This window comes from Podarcis tiliguerta (genome assembly GCF_965153285.1).
Source record: "Podarcis tiliguerta genome assembly, chromosome: 1".
Classification (NCBI taxonomy): Eukaryota; Metazoa; Chordata; class Lepidosauria; order Squamata; family Lacertidae; genus Podarcis; species Podarcis tiliguerta.
Genome location: NC_139534.1, coordinates 51,731,535 through 51,751,583, shown reverse-complemented (window position 1 = coordinate 51,751,583; position 20,049 = coordinate 51,731,535). Strand labels below are relative to the sequence as shown.

Here is a 20,049-nt window from a genome sequence, read left to right as displayed (position 1 = left end):
TCAGATTCCCCCTCTTGACTGTAGTTTCCTTCTCAGAGCTACAATGGGCAGCACTCTGAACAAACTACAGTTCCCAAGTTCCTTTGGGGGGGGATCATGTGTTTTAAATGTGTGTTGGATATGCTGTAAATGTATGGTGTGGGCCTGCCACACCAAAGCAATAAGAATGCACATTTCTGCTTTGGCACCCTTTACATTTTACCCTGATTGCTATACCACAAGGGTGAGGAACCTGCGGTCTTTCAGGTGTTGGTGGATTACAGTTCACACCCTCCCTGACCATTGGGTGTGCCGGCTGTGGCTGATGGGAGCTGCAATCCAACAGCTGGTGGGTTACAGGTCCCCCCAGCCCCTGTTGTACCCAGATGGGGTAACAGCTGTAGGGAATGTCTACTCCAAAGAAGTAGATAATAAGCAAGAATCCACATCTAAAGTAACCTGGCGACATATGTCAACAACTAATAGGTAAATGCCACAAAAGCATGTTATTTCCCTTTAAGAATTCTGGGAACTGTAGTGCACAGTTACAATTTTCAATCACCCTTAGCAAACTACAGTTCCCAGAATTCTTTGAGGAAAAGATTGTGCTTTAAAAGTATAGTATACACGGAGCCGTAATGTGTGCACAGCCTTGTGGGGTTGCGTTCCAGCCACAGTGATGATACAGTACTTGCCTTGCACAACAATGAAGGGCTGTCCATTTGTATTTCAGAGTAACCTCTGTGGGAGCCACACCTGCTTCAGTGGCCTCCCAGCCCATTCTATTCTTGTAGCAATCCTTCCACGAAAATCCAGCACTCTGTTGTGGTTGTTGAGAATCCCACCCTGGCCCACAAGGGGGTGCAGAAGGGCAGGGATTGTTCAGGGAACTGCAAAAGAGAAAGACAATGGATAACAACTCACTAACTGAAATGAATCAAAACCATTTCCCACTTGCTTTCCCCTCCTGATGTTCTATACCAGGCTTCCACAACCTCGGCCCTCCAGATGTTTTGAGACTACAATTCCCATCATCCCTGACCACTGCTCCTGCTAGCTAGGGATCATGGGAGTTGTAGGCCAAAAACATCTGGAGGGCCGAGGTTGAGGAAGCCTGTTCTATACATTATTACAGTTCTGTATTGGTAGGTTTAGATCAGGGGTCAGCAAACTTTTTCTGCAGGGGGCCAGTCCACTGTCCTCAGACCTTGTGGGGGGCCGGACTATATTTTTTTTTGGGGGGTGAACAAATTCCGCAGGCCAGATTTAGAAGGTGATAGGGCAGGATCTGTCCCCCAGGCCTTAGTTTGCCTACCGGTGGTTTAGATGTATTATTGATCTGTTTTTCACCCTTCCAACTCCCCTCTCCTCCTCTCAGATCTTCTGAAGATTGTGACTCTGTGTGCAGAGACCTACTGTTCTATATTTGTACAGAGCTTTGTGCATATTAGGTGCTTTCATAAATGACTAGTTATGATGTGTGTGTAGTTTGATGGGGTCATAGAGAAGCTGTGATCTTGGGCTCACAGTTATCACGCTAGCCAGTATTTTCCCCCTTCGGTTACATTTTGGCTTTTAACCGGCTAATTCACTGATTCCTCTTAAATATTCTCACATATTAAATTAGGCACTTCACATTTATAAAGATGAGTGGGGTGCATATGTAAAATAAATACATGGCAAACCTCAGTGAAGTTGCTTCTCTGAGGAAGCTGAAGGCAACTTAGTACCTCTTAGATGTGTAAGGTGACCCATGTGACTTCAGCATTTCTGAGATCCAGGCCCATGAGGCAGATGAGGCAACCGCCTCACCTGGAAGGATCCATATGGACTGCAGATCTGGCCTCCAAGGAATGCTTCACTCACCAGTACGGCAACGGTGCCAGCGGCAGCTGCAACATGCTCCTTGGAAGCCAGATATGCAACCTCCTTGGCAGCCCCTCCCCCATGCTGCCTACACAGCAGATCTCTCTTGACTGGTCTCCAACTCCGTTATGATCATTGTTAATCTTTATTTCCCCTTTTTTCCCTGATGTAGATCTTCACTCCCCTCTTTTTTGTGGCAGGGTTTGTGTGCCATTATGCGTTCGTCTCCTCCAAAATATGGGTTGGACTAGCTGACCCTTGGGACCTTTTCCAAATCTACAATTCTATGGCTCTATGTATTTTGTGTTTTTATCTTATATTTTTATGCTGTGAACCGTCCTGAGATCTTCAGATGAAGGGCAGTATTCCGATTATACATGTGTTTGCATACTTGTGTATAATCAGAACACTCACTGAAACACCTCATTCCAACCCTGCCCCATTCTGCCTCCTTTTGTGACATTTTTGTGATGTTTTCAGGTCGCTTCCAGGTTTGGCACAATGCATGCGTTTGCATTCACACACATATGAGATGAGCCTAAAACGGTCGCTGGCTGTATACAAATTTAATAAATAAATAGTTACAAATGTCAGATTGAAGCCATGCATTCTGATGTGATGTGTTTTGTGGCCCCACCATTTTTATACTTTCATAGTCATTCTATAATTTACTTTGACCCCTAAGTTGTTTATGGATCATCAATGTGTTCGGAATGGCTTGGGTGAGTTGAACCTCCTCCACGCTAGGAAGATGAAGGATTAGACGAGAAGACCACAACTGCCTCCATAAGGAAAGTGGGGATGAGTCTCAACAATTGTCCCGTTGAACTTTGCATCAAGGGAAAAGAGAAGGCAGCAATATGCCGCCCCCCCCCCCCCCGGCATCCAAAGGTGATTCAACTCCTTAATGCCTTGGAACAATTGCATCTCATGCCCTTCTGCCAGCTGTTCTATCCTCAACAACTGGTGCTGTCTCTAGGGGTTCCTAACTAATCTGCTAGCCATACTACAAGCAAAAGGGGGGGGGGGTATTTTGTTTCCTGTGTTGAAGTTGCTGCCTCCTATTGTTAGCTCAAGGCCTTCTTCTGCTGCTGCGTAAGTTAATTTGATCTGTCAGGTCCATTCTATGCAGCACTAAAACAGATCATGTCTTTTGTTGTACCCAGCAGGTATGGTCAGTAAATATCTCTTCCTTGCAAGGTTTTCAGGATAATTTGGACCTCAATATTGATTGGCTGGTCTACTTGCAAGTGGTTTCCCTATTTCTTCCCTCCATGTCCTTTTCTGGCTTGGGATGCCCAAATGCCACAGGAAGCAATGGTTTAATTACTCCAAATGGCCCCACCCCACCCCACCCCAGTGACCGGCCTTGAAACTTCCAAAGCAAAAGTGTCTCTATTCTGTAGAGTTCAGTTGTCATTTCCTGAGTCCTTCGCACCAAGGCCAAGTAGCTTGCCATGTAAGGATAAGAAAAATTGCACCTCCTGAAACAAGTTATTCTATGCTTCTGTTGAAAGAACAACGTTGCATCCAGTTACCCTACTGGTATTGGTGGAAAGAATGTCTGTGGTTTGTATCTAGAAAGCTTGGCTGATCTAGTTGGTGAATTAAATGTGAGCAATCATTTCAGTTAATACATCTCTAGAGTACCTACAAAGAACTTGGCATCATTATCTTTGATTCGTTTGTTATAACAGACCAGAGTATAATTAGTTTGTTGAGCTACGGTAAATCGCTGAGTAACCAAACCTTCTATTTGACTTCATTAAAAGTGACTGAACCAATGAAATCACTTACTTTCACATCATGGGACCAACCCCCAAACCAGCCACACAATTACATCCACAAATTAGGTAAATGTTGAATAAGGAACCAAGGCAATAATAAATCCTACCACTTGTTAAGTGTATGATTGAGTAAATAGTGTCAAGCCGAGTCTGCTGGTTCTTCTGCAGATTTCCAAAGCGTGGGGCACCACATCACCTTCCCTTATTTTCAGCCCCTCTAGGTGGAATAATAGGAAGGCAGGTGAGCAATTGCATAGATTTAACAGACTGCAGCAGATCCCTCAGTGTGGATTCCTGGTCCCCACATGTGTGTGACTGTCCAGTACTAGGGAGACAGTTTTGCTGCAGCCACATTTCCCCCCTCCCTCCCTGGAGCAGATGGAAGCAGCACCAACCCCTGTTTATCTTGCCACCCGTTGCCTGGTGCACTGTTTGCTCCCAGGACCATTTCCTGCTGCAGGCACAGATACAGCTGGGTTTATTTACCAGGTCTGGCTGATTAGATCAGGAATAGCTCCCACTGCCTCTCTTCTCCCTCTTCCCCCAACTCACACTCTCTCCCTGCTTCTGCCATCTGATTTCACTAACAAATCATCCTGCCGCCTTAGGAAGGAAATGCAAATAGGGCAGGCAGCCTGTCATTTACCGCAATACAGCCAGGTGCTAAGGTGGCAGGAAAAGCATCTCCTTCAGTAAGAGCTAGGAGATGTCCAGGCCACTGAATCCATTCCAAATACAAGTACACCACCTGTTATTTATCACTTTGGGTACTGTGGACCAACAGGCAGTACTGGCAGCATTCTGGACAGGGCACTCTGTTTTTTTTCTGACACTCCTTCACTCCAGCACAAATGTTCTTGAACCTTAAGCTTAGGAATGACAAGTCGCCTCTTTCTCATGCACTCACTTGCAAGTTTCTGATCACTCATTGCCTCGTCATCCTCACAGGTTGCCTGATCTGAAAATCCCAAGAGGGCAGCGAGCTCCGGGACCTCTTGTGGAGAGTCCCCATCTTCAGTCTGTTACCTCTATAGTGCCCCTTTGGACCTCACTACTCCCTTTAGATTTCCAGATCTAGGCAGGTCTTTGCATCATATTGCAGCTATTAAAAAGACATAAGCCACACCATACAAGGGTGGCAACCTTACATCTAGTTTCCAAAATACCTCTGCCTATCCACACCTTTCCTGCCGTCATCTCACAAGCTTTTCCATCCTGAACCCCTTAATGTTAGATGTTCCATATAACCCTTCAAGTCATAACACTAAATAAAAGGGCACTATCACAGCAACATATGGACATGTGTGCAACACCAGTATTTGGAAGGGACATGATGTTAAGGGAGGGCCAGATTTCTTGGGAAGACCTTGCTTCTCAGCTTTCTGGTCGGCTTCAGTCGGCTTCACACCCAGTTCTCCTTGTACCCAGCCAAACTGATACCCTCTTCCCTCCCTGGAGTGAAGATACTGTTTAGCTGATTGGTTTGTTCCTTGAGTTGATGGAATGTTCATGACCAGCATCATCTGGTCAGGTTACTTTGGATCAAGTTCAATTCTTGCAGTCTGAGAATGCAGACAAGCTGCTTGAAGGAGGTTGACTAAGTGTCCTTTTAACCCTTGCGCATCATGGCTTACAAAAGGCAGATGAAAGGGTGTTGCTGGGTGAGTCCACTGAGTTATGAATGCCTTGTTGCATGAGGGAGAAGGTGCCACTGGTCCATAAGGAGGCAATGGTCCATCCCCTTCCCAAGAGGGATTCCCTGGATACAGAGGTACTGAACAACTATTGTCCAGTTTCCAATAACAAGTTGCATGATAGTGCATGAAAACTGCCTTTGTCACTCTGTTCAGTCAATTGCTGCAAGAGATTTTACTTCCAAATTTTGTAGGTGCGTTACAGTATAAAGAATAAAAATATGTATGTAGTGCTTTTCAAGAAAGCCCAAAGCACACATACAGTACATCATTAATGATGCCCCTGTAAGGTAGGCCAATATGATTAGCCACATATTATATAGCTTGAGGAGGATAGTAGTTCACCGAAGGCACCCACTGAGTTCTTGACTGAGCTGAGCTGTTTGCTCTGAGGGGCATCCAGTTCAAAGCTCATGCTCTTACCCACTCCCCAGATGTCTTTAGGAGAAGGATCTTTTGAGAGGAAGGCTCTGAAGGGACCTCTGAAAAGAAGAGCATCAGCTTAATGTTTCTCTGTATTTGGACACTGGGGACACACACACACACACACACACACCCTTGCCCTTGGTACACAGTGTGAAAGGAAACAGACCTGCTGATATCCTGAGCACAGCTTCTCCCGCCCTCACCCTGAACATCAAGTTACCTGTCTGGCCTCTGATTGCTATGGGGACTAATCCACCTGAAAGGCCACAAAAGACCAGCCAGCTGTTACCACACAGATGATGATGTCTCAATGCCTGGCTCCTGGGACTGAATAAGCGTCTCTAATTGATGCCGCTTCCATAGCGGAAGCCTCCTAGCTCCATAGAACTGTATAGCATAGATAGACCCTAAACATATGAACTCACAGCAGTGACACTCTATGAACTGCTTTGTTTAAATATATAAAAAGTGTGCCACCTCTCTCAAACTTGAGGCAGATAACAACAGTGATAAAAAGTGAGATGGAATTTCACAGCTGTGAAGGTCCTGCTTCCTTCCTCAGTATCGAAACTCCTCAGCAGGGGCAACAAAAGGGACTTTAACTGGCAGCGGTACAGGTAGCTTGAGAGATGCCCCAAATTAGGAATACAGATTGGTAAAACTTTTTATGTTGATGTGCAGGGAATGTGCAGATGCTTCGTGTAGTCAGAGCCAAAATTGAGCAGGCTTATTCCTTTTCTATTTCCCTTTCTGACACCCCCTTGTCCTTCTTTCTTTCTTTCTTTCTTTCTTTCTTTCTTTCTTTCTTTCTCTCTCTCTCTCTCTCTCTCTCTCTCTCTCTCTCTCTCTCCCCCCCCCCCCTTTTTCCCCCTCTCGGTGATCTGTCCAGGTCTGATCACTTGCAGAGCTTTCCCCCACTTCCTCCTTCAGCTTATCCCCCTCCCCCCCATCTCCACTCTCCCTGTGTGGCTTTGGGGTCCAGGTTCTGCACCCTGTCCTAAAATACTGGTGGATCTAGAGGGTGCAGGCTGGAATTTGTGTGTTGTTTGGATGTGGACATCGGAGGTAGCATTTGGCTATAGATTTGCTAAATGTGTGTGTTAATGCATGTACAAAGGGTAGCCAGATGTAAAGATGGGTAAGACTCCTGTATCTTGAAATTGCTGTATATAAGAGGGGATGCTCACAGGTATAGATTGTCACTTAGGAATGAAAATACAACACTTTGGAAAAAAGCAGCCCCAACTGTTGAAAGAATCAGTATTACATTACTCAGATGTAATAAAGGACCAGGCTTCCATATTTCTTCATAATTTTGTATAATCATAATTTCTATCCTGCCTGTTCTAGTGCTTAAAGTGGCTTGCCACAATAAACACAATAGAACCTTACTATTAAAACAATCTTACGTAAAAAGAAAGGCTCCAGAACAGAATCATTTAAGGTCATCATCAGCAGCAGCAGCAGCAGATCATGTCAACAGTACTTTCAACTGAAAGTCTTAACAAAGTGGTTTTGTATTTTATTCTTAAGGCAAGGAGGGAGTCAAATAGGGAAGATTAGCTAGTGCAGTTGTTCCCCTCACTCATGCAGCACTGAGAAAACAAACCATATACTGAAATGTCTTCTACAAAACTATTAAAAATGATGGGGGCCTTGGATAACATTTCTGCCAAAGCCTTAGGGTTACCAGCTTTCTGAACCTTTAACAACAGTATGATCTGCAGATACCATGGACTTCAAGAAGATCAAACCTATCCATTCTGAAGGAAATCAGCCCTGAGTGCTCACTGGAAGGACAGATCCTGAAGCTGAGGCTCCACTACTTTGGCCACCTCGAGAAGAGAAGACTCCCTGGAAAAGACCCTGATGCTGGGAAAGACTGAGGGCACAAGGAGAAGGGGACGACAGAGGACAAGATGGTTGGACAGTGTTCTTGAAGCTACTAACATGAGTTTGACCAAACTGTGGGAAGCAGTGGAAGGCAGGAGTGCCTGGCGTGCTCTGGTCCATGGGGTCATGAAGAGTCGGACATGACTAAACAACTAAACAACAACAACAGCATGATCTGCAGAATTAGCTATCTCGTTGCTCCGGAAAGTTGAAGTCAATTTGATGTAGTTGCTGAGGGATGCCCTCCCTTTCTGGCCAGTTATTGGCGACCCTATGCGAAACTTGAAATAATTGTATAGAAAAGGGAACTTCACTATTCAAAGTACAGGAACCCAGTCCTCTTTGTTTCAGCTGGGCACCCTTGTTGAAGCCTTGTCCCCTATTATTTCCTGATGATATATTACCTTGTAGTCAGTAAAGGATGGTTTTCAAAGGGGGCTTGGGTTGGGAAAATGTGGTGTTGGTGTTGTGAAATTGATGGAAACGGAATAATAATAAACACCCTAATTTGTGTTGGTAGCAGAATATCTACAGCTTAGGGAGTGGACGATTTCCATCTTCAGTGGTCAGCCCTGCTGGTGGGAAGAATCGGGGCAACAGACTATTTAGCAGAGCAGATAGGGAAATTTCTCGTCACATGGGGACCTAAACCTCTAGTGCTACCTGGCCCAGTTGCTAGGTAGCACACTTCCAGGGGAGGGGCCTTTTCCCCTATGGTGATCATGGCAACACATGGAACCTTGAAAGAGCAGCAGTTTTTGTTATTTTCCTCTATGGTTACCACAGAACCTTCAAAGATTAGAAGTTGGGAACAACCACCAATCAACAACCATTAGTAGCAGCAGTAATTAATAAGGGTTGAGGTATGGACATTTCCCACTCCCATCCCTCCAGAGCTTTCACACTCACCATTGCCTTATCATGCTTCCTGGCAGCTGCCTTGGAGACTGTTGTGAGGAAGAAAGGTAGTGTAGACAGGGCTGTGACACCATCACCTCTCTCTCAAATATACAAACCTATAAACTATGGCAAATATAATCTCCCCAGATATTTTTCTGTTATGATGCATTCATCTTTCCTTGGCTCAGCAGTTGGAGTCACTGGGTGTGGCAGAGAAGGAAGGATGTTGGTCTGACATGATCATCAATGATCAGCAATTCCTTCTCTGCCCTTCTTGATCCTCTTTCAAGCCCAGTAGCCTCTATCTCCATAGTGGTTCTTTCACTGGACCACTGGCCTCGACTGTTCCCATTGTACCTCTTTTCCTGGCCTGCTGGACTCCTTGACCCTCATTCTAGCCAATGGCCTCTGACACACTACCCAAAGAGAAGCTCTTCCTGCTGCACTAGCCCTTTGCTGTCCATAGCATCACTTTTCCAGGCCCACTGGACTGATTCACTGCCTCCATTTCTGGTCCTTTGTTCTCTTTGCCTGCCATGGGGCAGGACTCTCTTCCTAGCCCACTGTCCTCAACTGTCTGCAGAGGGATCCTCCTCCTGGCTTGCTGGCCTCCTTGATTATCCTCTTAGTGTCTTCCTTCTGGATCCTGGCTTCCTCTATTGTCCTCAAACCATCTCCTTTCTTCCTTGACCGTCCCCTCTTCTGCCCGCAAGACAGTGTCTTTCGCTGGCCCACTGGCCTTTTGACTCCTTCCCAGAGGCACCCTCTTTCTAACTTCTTTTCAATCCTGCGCTAGTATCTGTGATTTATGTCAGTCTCGCAGATCTGTCTCAGTCCACTAAGTCCCATCTAATTCCCCAGCAATACGGAATAAATTTGTGACTTCACTCCTTGGCACTTATAACTTACTGTTTTCACCATTTCTTTGTACCATATATGCAATCTGCAAGTTTGAGGTTTAATTATAGGGTCATTCAAGATAAGCTGCAGTTGTAGGGTTTGCAACCATGCTAATTCTAGACTGTTTATAATCTTTTGGCTTTTTCCATATATATTGAGTACAAACTCTGAGTTTATCTACATTATAGACGTAAGCTCACTTAACAGCCATTTGGTCTTCTAAACAATATATCTGTCATTTTCAATTAAGCCTAGGAGTAACAAGGCAACTATTGGATAGGATTGAGGTTCTCATAGGGTCGCCAATAACTGGCCAGAAAAGGGGGGGGGGGGGGAATCCATCAGCAACTGCTTAGACTTCGAATTGACTTCAACTTTCCAGAGCATGGAGATAGCTGATTCTGCAGATTATACTGTTGTTAAAGGCTCAGAAAGCTATGGCTTTGGCAGAAACGTTATCCAAGACTTTGTGTTCTTAATAACTTTGTCTGGCAGAAATCAACAGGTAAACACTTCCCAGCAAGGAACCATGAAAGCAGAAAACGTTTTGCTTGCAGTTTCTGCTTCTCCAGCAGCTCTTAAGGGTGCACAGTGCTTCTGCCACTAAAATATATAAAAAGGCAATCCTAAAGTGTGGAAAATAGATATGGCTTCAGGGAGAGAATCTGAGGGATATTCTGCAGTGCTGAACAATCACCATTGATAGCATCAGCAATAAAACTTGCCTCTGATAGCTCATGAATGAAACCCTAGCGGGTGGATCTGTCCCTCCTGTACTTGGTGACGATTGTGGTACAGTGAGAACAGAACATCCTATTGCCCGAGGGTGCCCAAACAGACAGCTGGGTGGGAACAACAACCCTGCCTGATAGAGGGGCTGAATATTTCATCCTCATTCAGCCACCTTGTGAGCTCATGCTGACAGGTGAGATTTAAACCAGCAACATTTCAGCTTGTAATGTTCTTAGCTCCTATGCCACATGGTTCAATGGGAGCTTCCCCCCCCCCCTCCATGCAAATTGCAGACTTGCACACTTCAGATCAGGATCCTAGCATGGAGCAAAGGATTAAAGTTCCCCTCACTTGCACTGAAAACTGGCCTGGCCTTCTGCATTGCCTATTGGTGTAAAAATAAAAACAACAACCTAAGCTAAAGGGCACAGCTCTAACGTTATGCTCTAGTTTAGCCCCTACAGTTGCTATGTGAATGTACCTTTTGGTTTCAAGCTTATAAAATTCCTAAACAACTGGCCCAGGGTTATAACTGATTTTTAAGCCTTGTAGCCCAATCCTATGCATGCTTACCTAGATAGTTTGGTGCCCTTTAACGTTTTGTTAAAATTGGCTGCCAATTGGTTGACAACTTGCAGAGGCCAAACTAAAATAAGATGTTGGAGATCTGTGTCTGAATCACTCATCATTTAATATTTTTTTAAGCAGCTCCTGGGCCTGGGCCACTTCCAGTAGAGACCACAGCACTAACGAAGCAGGGTGTTAACCCATTCAGCTAATGTAAAATACCAGCAGGTGATTTTCTGGTATTTTCCTTCACCAGAAAGGCAGCCCTTATTTAGGTTGAGGATGGAAGGGTAAATATTATTATCTAAATCCATGGTTCCCAACATGGGGCACACACCCCAAAGGGGAACAATTTGATTTTTAAGGGGGGCAATTCGAGAATGAGTTATTAACAGTTAATGGCCCTTTAGGCTTCCTCCATGTGAATAATAAGAATTATGTGTCACAGGGGAGGGGGGGCGGTGTCAGGATTTTAGAGATGCTTAGGCCCAAAAAAGGTTAGGAACCACTGATCTAGATCCTTAGTCTCTCTCCTGCCACCCAACTCCTCACAAATACATTAATATGAGACCAGTTGTCAAAGGTGGATTAAGTGGACTACTCAACAAACAACATATTTAGTTTGGTTGACCCCCAACATGGTTCATTCCTGCAGCCTCTCCTTGTCTCCCAAACTATTGTCTCATCTCTTGTAGGCTGGAGCCTAGGAGTCCTGGCTGCAGTCCTTGGCTAGCTGGGGTTAAGGTGACCTGCTAGGAATTGAAAAGATATCAATCACTAAAGCTTCTTGCCCTGGAGTCTTATGAGCACACATATCACACCATGCAGTTAACAGGAAAGAAATTCTATAGCAGCCAAAACCTTCTCTAGGGTTTCCACAGCCCAGCCCTGCACTATAAACTCCAACTGTCTCTCTCCAGCTGCCTCCAGACACCATGGACTCATAACTGACTGTTTGATTGCTGGCATCTGTCTGTCTTGGGAGACAATGGTGGAATGAGCTTTTGGGGTGCTGGAAGGTTGTGGCGCCTGCTGCTGTTGTAGAGACTGATATGGGAAAATGCCATGTGCATAGCCGGGGAGGGGCTGAGGGGTAGCTGCCCCCCACCCCCAAATCAAGTAAATAAATAAAAACACTTAACTGACCAACTGAGTCTCAGATAACTTGGTTCTGCCCCCTCCCAACATAAAGCCTGCCCTAAAATAAATCCTGGCTATGCCCATGGAGAGTGCCTCTGACTTGCAGACATAAAATGAAACATGTTTGATTTTTCTGTGTCACATAGACCCCCACAGTATCTGCCTTACCATGTCCAAATCTGCCTTGCTCTATAGGGGCAGAAGAGATGCCCAGAGAGGTACTGGAGTGGGTGGGACCGCTAGAGGGAATTTCATCACCCCTGCATGGCAAGCTGCATCTGCTAAACAATTTGTGTGTGTGTGTGTGTGTGTGTGTGTGTCAAGAAGACCTGTTAAACATGCAAGCCTTTTCTTAATTTGTATCTTGCTGCCCTATGAAGGACTACCTGCAGCTATATTTGCATCCCTGCTTTCTGTTTGCTCAGGGATGCATCCACAAAACATGCTGCAGTTAACTCCTAGCTACCACATCCTGGTGCCTTATCCTGACAAGCGGGATCTTACCACTACCCTCCCATTCCCTGTCTGGGCAGGCTTTTTACCCTGACCCAAGATACAGATCAAAAGTCTGAAAACTTGGGTGCACTGCTGCAGAGTCCAGCCCATGCCAGCACTTCCTGTACCTTGAAGAGACGTACTGAATTTGACTAGGTGGGCTTATTTTTAAGGGCTGGGAAGGGCCGGCACTAGAGTCCCAGCTGTTGCGCAAGGATGACATGTTGGCACCACACCTGACTTCAATTCTATTATATCCAGGTTAAAAAACAAAGCCTTTACTCATGAGGAGCTCTGGCAACTAAAACAAGGGACAGCATAAAGTGCAGAAATAAAAGAGCAACATATTTCTTTGGGACTTTGGCAGCCCTACCTACCTCTCTCCATGTCCAATATTCCTTATGACTTGGTTGTGACCTTCCTTCTTCTGGGCTAAATGTCACTTCATGTCAAGTCTTTTTGCTCTGTCTTTTATGCTGCAATGAAACCAATGAACAAAGTGAGAGCAAAGATAGCCTCTCTCTCGCTCTCTCTTAAAAGACAGTGCAAATCTGGAATTCTGTTCGATGAAATGTAATGGAGCTGCAGTGCTCTGAAATAACAGTCACAGATTGTGTAATGTTAATTAATGTATATACCCTGCTTTTCCATAAAACTCTATGACATTCTAGAATAAAAGGCAGCCTTTCATGAAGGCCTTTCTTATCAACCTCTGTGTTTGTGCATATAATAAATGCACACTGGTTCCCATTGGTTTATGCGTAATGTGAAATGTAGTTGTGCTAGTCACAACCACATTTTAGGGGTGTCACAGCTATTTTAGGTATGTTGTTGATAATCTGTGACAGGTGACATCACACACACACACACAAATACCTTACCTTTTGAAAAACTATTTGATAGTTTAAAAGATTATTTGGAGGCTATGCACTCCTCTAGTTTATGAATCTAGCTGTATTCTTTCTTTCTTAAGGAACTCCCTCCCTCGTGTCACTTCTGCACCATTTTTTGGAACTTTCACTTTAGAGACAGGGTTGCCAACTTGGAAAAAAGTAGTTCCTGTTTTTGTGCTTTTAATGGAAACATTAGTAGGTGACAGTGGTGTGAAATCATCACCTGATTTCAAGCTGTTTTACAAGGCACAGGAGCTGATCAGTTGTTTTCTGGCCAGTTGGCAATCTTAACTAAATATTATGCATTTCACTTGGAGCATGAAATTAACCAGTTTTATTTAAGGGAGAAACAGCAGCATAACAGGATCTCACTCTTATCTATCACACTTTCATTATTAAAAAGTCACTGGTGGGCAGGGGAATATCATGAAACAGTTAAAAAATAAATACTTTCAGAATACTTTCAGGGATGAAATGCAAGGAAAAATCCTCAAGAATGATATTTGGATTCTTGGAATTATAGGCAGAAAAATTAATAAAGTTAACAGGATGGACTTTGTAAAATGACTTCAGTGCATAAGAAAACAAAAGGCAATGTGGGAATAATAAGAATGCCAGTGAGTGCAGCTTGCATCTGAATATAGTTGTGTTTAAATAAAAGCTATGTAAATGAAGTGTGGTGTAGTTTTCAGGGTGTCCTGGTTTTTACTTTTTGAAACATGGCAACCCTAAAATAAATTAAAGCTTGAAGCATTTCCAATTTGCTAGGAGGGAGGCCTCCTAGAATGCATCTGACAGATTGAGGAGAAAAGAGGAACTGATCTGAAGAGAGCAGCCCTGATCTGTGCATATGGTTGCCACCATGTTAGGAACCAAAATTCTATGCCCTTTGCAGTTACAGCGTAATAGAAATTTAACAAGTACAGCTGTCATCATAATTTCATTTCCATGCAAAAAATAAATAAATGAAAAAGGCTTGCCTGTTGGGCCCCTACCTGCCAAATAGCAATTAAAAGCACAGTCTCCTTCCATAAAAAACAGATGGCATCCCATTTGTGAAGAAGCAGATTTGTGTTCTCTTAAGCAGTTAAAACCATACATGGTTCAAGTGAGAGAGAGAGCTTAAACGTGTTGGTCTGTCTACAAGGTGGCCGCTTATATATCACCAAAAAAGAGGACACAGATTTGCATAGCTAGGAAAAATATTGCCATAAATAAATAAACTTGTCAAGGCAGTTTTAAACTGGTGGGGTTAAACAGATAGCAGTGCTGTTTGAGATTACAGTCCTTACCAGGGAGTAAGCCCCATTGAACTCAGTGGGACTACCTTCTAAGGAGACACTCTTTGTATGATGCCTAGGGGACCTGGCTCTCAATTGTCAGTTTGTTTCAACAAATGGAGACTGGCTCAAAACACTTAGGTTCATGGAGCAACCTTTTCAGATGAGTGTTTTTAATGCACACACACATGTGGGCTGTTTATCATTTTGTTCAGGCTGTATTGGGGGCTTTGCTATTAGCATATTTGAAGTGACCAACAGCTTTTTATTTCTTTTTGCTTCTTTTTCTGAATAGTATTGTAACTGCTATTTTCTAATACCCACCTGTTGAGCTCTGACTCACTGCCATTTCTGGGGAAGGAGAAAATGTTTTGTTTGAATGGGGTGAATGAACTTCCTGAGGTTTAATTATACAGATGGTGATTTTCATCTAACCCATGAGTTTGAAAGGGGGGTGTCTCATTTAAGTGGTACCCATTAACATGTAAATGTTGATACATATGTAAGTGGTGTTTTTGCTGTCTTAACTGCAGAACTGTTACCATGGTGTTCATGCTGTACTTTGTGGTAATTTTCCTCTTACTGAAGGAGAAGTCTTTCTGCCTCATAATACTAGAAATCAAAATCAGGGCCATTTTATCTAAGATGAATGCTGGAAAATGCTTGCTTATTTATTTATTTAGTTATTGATTGATGTCTCTCATATTTTTTCCATGTAACATTTTTACAAATCAGTTTCATTTGTTGAGACATTAGGAAGAAAAGGGGTGGAGGGGGGGGAAGATGGGTGGGGTCGGTGGCAATGTTTCTATTTTGCTTAATGTATGTAGGGTTTGGTGTCAGCGTTGCTCGTGCAGGTTCTCTGCTGTTCACTTGTGTTCTTCTGGTGGTGAGAGAGGTTGGGGTTGGCCTAGGGTGTGGTTGTTTGTTTGTGATTGGCTGTGGTGATCTTTGTTTTTGTGTGTGAGTGGGGTGGGTGGGTGTTTTGGATCAGGTTAGCCATATTGATTTGTATGCTGTTGGTGAATTATTGTCATTGTCTTGTTGGGCTGTGTATGTGATAAGAAGGTGTCATCTTCTGTTTGTCCCCATTTCAGTTTATTGGTTAATTTTTCTAGTAGGGCTCTTTCCCATACTATTTGGTACCATTGGTCCATGCTTACTCCTGACAGGTCTCTCCAGTGTCTGGTTATGGTGTTTCTGGCTGCTGAAATTAGGTGGGTTATTTGTGGTGTAAGTGGGCATTGTTGTCTTGGAAGATGTTTAGTAGGGCCAATTCTGGGGAGATGTCTAATACTTGCTTAGTTATTTTACATATTTCTCGTATGGCTGTTGTCCAGAATAGTTGGATTTTGGGGCACTCCCACCACATGGAGGTATGTGCCTGTGGAGGTGCACCCTCTAATGCTGGAAAATTCTGAACAAAGGAAAGTACTTCTTCACACAGCATGTTGTAAAACAATAGATTCCGCTGCCTCAGGATGTAGTAATGATGGCCACAAACTTGAATGGCTTTAAGAGAGTATTGGACAAATTCATGGAGGATGGCTATATTTCTACATCCATTTGGTGTGGCAGTATGTCTCTGAATCAGTGTTAGAAATCAGTCGGGCACCAGGTACATTTTGCAACTAGTACAGGTCCAATTGTGACCACGTGGAGATCTCTGGATGCCAGATTGGCAGTTGGGGGAAGCAAAATGTCATTTAGAGAAGGATTTGCAATATTTTCCTTGAAGCTTGAATTTTTTTATTCTGGATTGTTTGGTCTGATGTTTTAATGTGTTGTAAACCGCTTTGAGATTTATTTATTTTTTAATATAAAGCAGTGTAGAAATGAAATGAATAATAATAATAATAATAAACACCACTACAAAAAATCCCCAAAACACATGCCTAGACATTCCATTGTGGTGACCACAACCTATATTTAAGGTGCCGTTTGGCAATTAGATTATATATCTGATTTTCTAACACTCCTGAATACTTATTGCTGGGAATTATATGGGAAGGTGCTGTTGTGTTCAGGTCTTGCTTGTGGATTTCTATAGGCCACTGTGCTAACATGATGCTGGGCTAGATAGGCCTTTGGCCTGATCCAGCAGGACCTTTGGCCTGGCCTTCTTATGTTCTTGACAACATGTCATTTTAATATGTAGATTAAATAGAAGTGCAGAGTAAAGGTCTATGAATGCTCTCCAGTAAGGTTCCAAACTCATTGCGAGGTATAATGTCTGTCTTATTAATTGGTATAAGGCACCCAACCATGTTGCCTTCCAGATGTTTTGTACTATGATTATAGCCATGCTGGCTGGGACTGATAGGAGTTGTATTCCAAAACATCTGGAGGGCAACAGATTGAGGAAGGCTGCAGCAAGGTCCTGAGTCATCTGCAACTTCTGTGCTTTCCAATCTGTTCTTCCTCTTACACCCCTTCCTTGCTGGTTTTGAGTTTAATTTATGGTTCCTGCTGGCCACAGAATAATGACAGGAAAGAGGATAGGTGAAGGGATTTGTGAAAGAACAGAGAAGGCTGTGTGGTTGCTGTATCTTCTCTTGGTGTAATGAGGCAAAGTTTTAAGCACTATCTCCAGTCGAGAATGCTGGCAACCCTACTATTCAGTGTGGATACCACAGGGCAAATATCCTGTGGGCCTGCATTGTGACCAGTGAACCAAATCCAATAGCCAGTAAATATGATTTTATAAGGAGTTCTGCCAGTTGGATCATACATATTAAATCTCCGAAGTACAAACACACTCACCAGAAAGAAACTACTTGGCCAGCTTCTGTGTCTGTAACAGCAGCTTGATTGGGAGAAATCAGCAAATGAGGCCTTTCACGGCATTGAGGGAAAATAGTATAACTGACTAACATCTGCACGTCAAGTTATCTTAAAAGCACAGTTACTGGGGCTGGTGGAAAAATTTTCTTACCAGGCAGAGGAAACTTTCCCCATTATTTGATGCTGGGAAAAGCATCACTTTGCTGAATTTTTGTTTGTTACCTAGCGGTTCAAAAGCAGAAAAGCCCTGCCAGGTAAAGATTGGCAATCTTCTTTTGAAGAAGTTCTGTCAAAGCTGAGTAATTCATATGGTTGTGAATGCTAAAATATTCATGTGTGTTCTATAGTCAAAAATTGCTTATTGGTACATTTGAAACTGATAGTTATCTTGTTTACGTGTTTGAAAAAAAGGGCTTTGGGGGAAAGCAAACCTTTTGTAAATGCAAATTTGTCCACATGAAGATGTCTTAATATATACAAAAAATTGGTTGATTTCTAAAGTATGATTTTTGCTGCAGGGTACCTATTGTTTAGAGTTGAATTATGTCTGAAACTAAAACAAAATATCCAAGATGGAAATTAGGGTCAATGAACCATTGTTATCTACTTTTGGTTGGTGAAAAGTTAAAATGTTAATGCAGCTAAACAAATACAGTACAGTACTTGCTTATTCATTTAAATAGCTGGGATTCAAGGAGAGCATCTGGCAAGTGCACAATTCACGGGCAGCTATGATTGTTCATAGTAAGGTCCCTTAATTCAACAGATTTATGGTACAATCTATGTCATGTATACTTAGATATAAGACACATTAAATTTAATGGGACTTGGTCCTTGTCCTAGGTTAATGTGCATAGGATTGCAGATTTGGTTAGTCAAGTTCAAAATGCGATTCCTAAAACTCATTTGGAGTCCTTACTGGAGTCACTCTCCCTCATTTTTTACCATAGCAGGAGCAGCACTTTTCTTACATAGACCACATAAGAATTGTTGCCCTCTTTGGTTATCTTTTCTCATCCTTGGTGATAAGCAAATTTATTGCTGCACCCTGGCTATTCCCAAAATAGCTGGCTCACAGGTAATTTTTATTCAAAACTGAAGCTAGGCTGTGTTGGCTCTCCCTTCCCGGATGCAAATCTCCTCTCCAGTTTCTGCTTGAGGTAGCAAGGACTGATGTGAGAGATAAAGTTACTGGGGACTAAGAAGAACGCTCCCTAGCCCACCCTGCAATTCTTTCTCTTTCTTTCTCTCTTGTAACTTCCGAACTTTCAGGTAAATATGGAGGAGATGCATCCGTGCTCCTGTATCTAGGGTTTCCAGAGGAACTGTTGCTGGAGATTTCCCAACTGGATTCTGTATCCATACATAAGGACTGGTGACTGCTCTTTGAACCTCACACAAGCACCCTCTTTCAGTAGCCCCCCCCCCCCCCCGGGAATCTGTTTTGGTGAAAGGAGGAAAACTCATATGTGTTAATCTTCATTCCACTCTGTTTCCTCCCCCCATTACTGTATGGAAAGCAATTCTTTTTTTTACTACAACAAGGCTAAAGAACACAGTATCTGGGTGATGATAATTTTTTCTATATATATGACAAAGCAGCTAAAATAGCCAGCCAAGAAGATCCAACCCAAAGTGCTCATAATCGAGGACAGGAGTATGTGGATGAACTAGCATTGGGAATGATGGGCGCAGTGGAAATACCCTTAAAAGCCAAATTAAAATCCTAGTTTTGCCACAGAATCCCTTTGGGATTTGAGGGCAAACTGTTTAGTTTCCGCATCAGTTTCTTTCTGCAAAATGAGCCTAATGGGACTTGCAATTAGTGGGAGGTCAAAGGCAATAAAAGAAGGTAACAAGAGTGGCAAAATTCAGTTGGTCGATAAAGTAGTTAGAGGACAAAATGGGCAGCAATGTTACAGGTGTCCTTTGTAAATTGCATTGTCTTTCTGAACATACGATTCCTCCAAGTGCTGGCAGCCTTCAATAAAACCTTTTCCCAAGCATAGCTGCTGTGTAATGCAAGACAAAGATGGCTGACAACTCGCTTCAAAATATCCCATTATAGCCATGCTCAGAAAAAGGCTTGTGGTGGCCAAGCCAAGCCTTTTATGAAGTTGCCTAGGCTGTCTATGGCTGTTTTCCTGGACAGGCTGTATTGCCAAGCGTAGCTTACTTGATGCAGAGGCTGGGTGTTGAAGCAATAGGAGGGCACAGGTGTACAAGGCTCTAAGGATGCACATGATGCCCCGTGAGCACACAGCGCATGTAGGCATGTATGCTACATGCATGTCACCCATTTCCACTGCGCAGGCATGCCATGTGTTTGCAGATAGGCTGGACCTGCCTAACGCGAGCCGAACGAACAAAACATTCACGTCAGGTCTTGTGCGTGGGGCTCGACGCGAGGCAAGCACAGCAATCGCCTGGGGACAGGCTACTGGAGATGTGTGAAGGAGCCCATTCCTGCCATGTCATTCTGCCACGAAATATGCCTCAGCCGCCACATGGGATTCCAGTCAGAGCATCACCTGGAAGGGAACTCCGAGGTATCTGTGGAAGAAAAAGAGCTTATAGGGAAAGGAAAGGAAAAGGGATGGTGGAAGGGAATGGTAAAATAAAAGAAAAACGGGCAGGAGTAAAAAATACTTAACAATAAACGAATAAAAGAAAAGGAGAGGCAGGGGTCATGTCTGGCAGAAATAAACCCTCG

At 43.5% G+C, this 20,049-nt stretch overlaps 1 protein-coding gene across 4 annotated transcripts in view; it reads right to left on the bottom strand.

Annotated features, from left to right (window-relative positions):
- The window catches only part of CRYBA2 (crystallin beta A2), a 28,028-nt gene that overhangs the window by 7,351 nt on the left and 628 nt on the right, over positions 1 to 20,049 (bottom strand). For 2 of the 4 annotated variants that reach the window (XM_083441615.1, XM_083441617.1), the window contains exons 1-3: positions 5,750 to 5,834; positions 3,740 to 3,849; positions 675 to 869 (exon numbers count right to left, since the gene is read on the bottom strand). The exons of 1 other annotated variant lie outside the window; for it this stretch is intronic. The gene's annotated coding sequence lies outside the window, so the exon portion shown is untranslated. Of the gene's footprint in view, positions 1 to 674; positions 870 to 3,739; positions 3,850 to 5,749; positions 5,835 to 8,049; positions 8,302 to 20,049 lie in introns of those variants that run through there. One more of the 4 variants, XM_083441616.1, reaches the window with a different exon arrangement.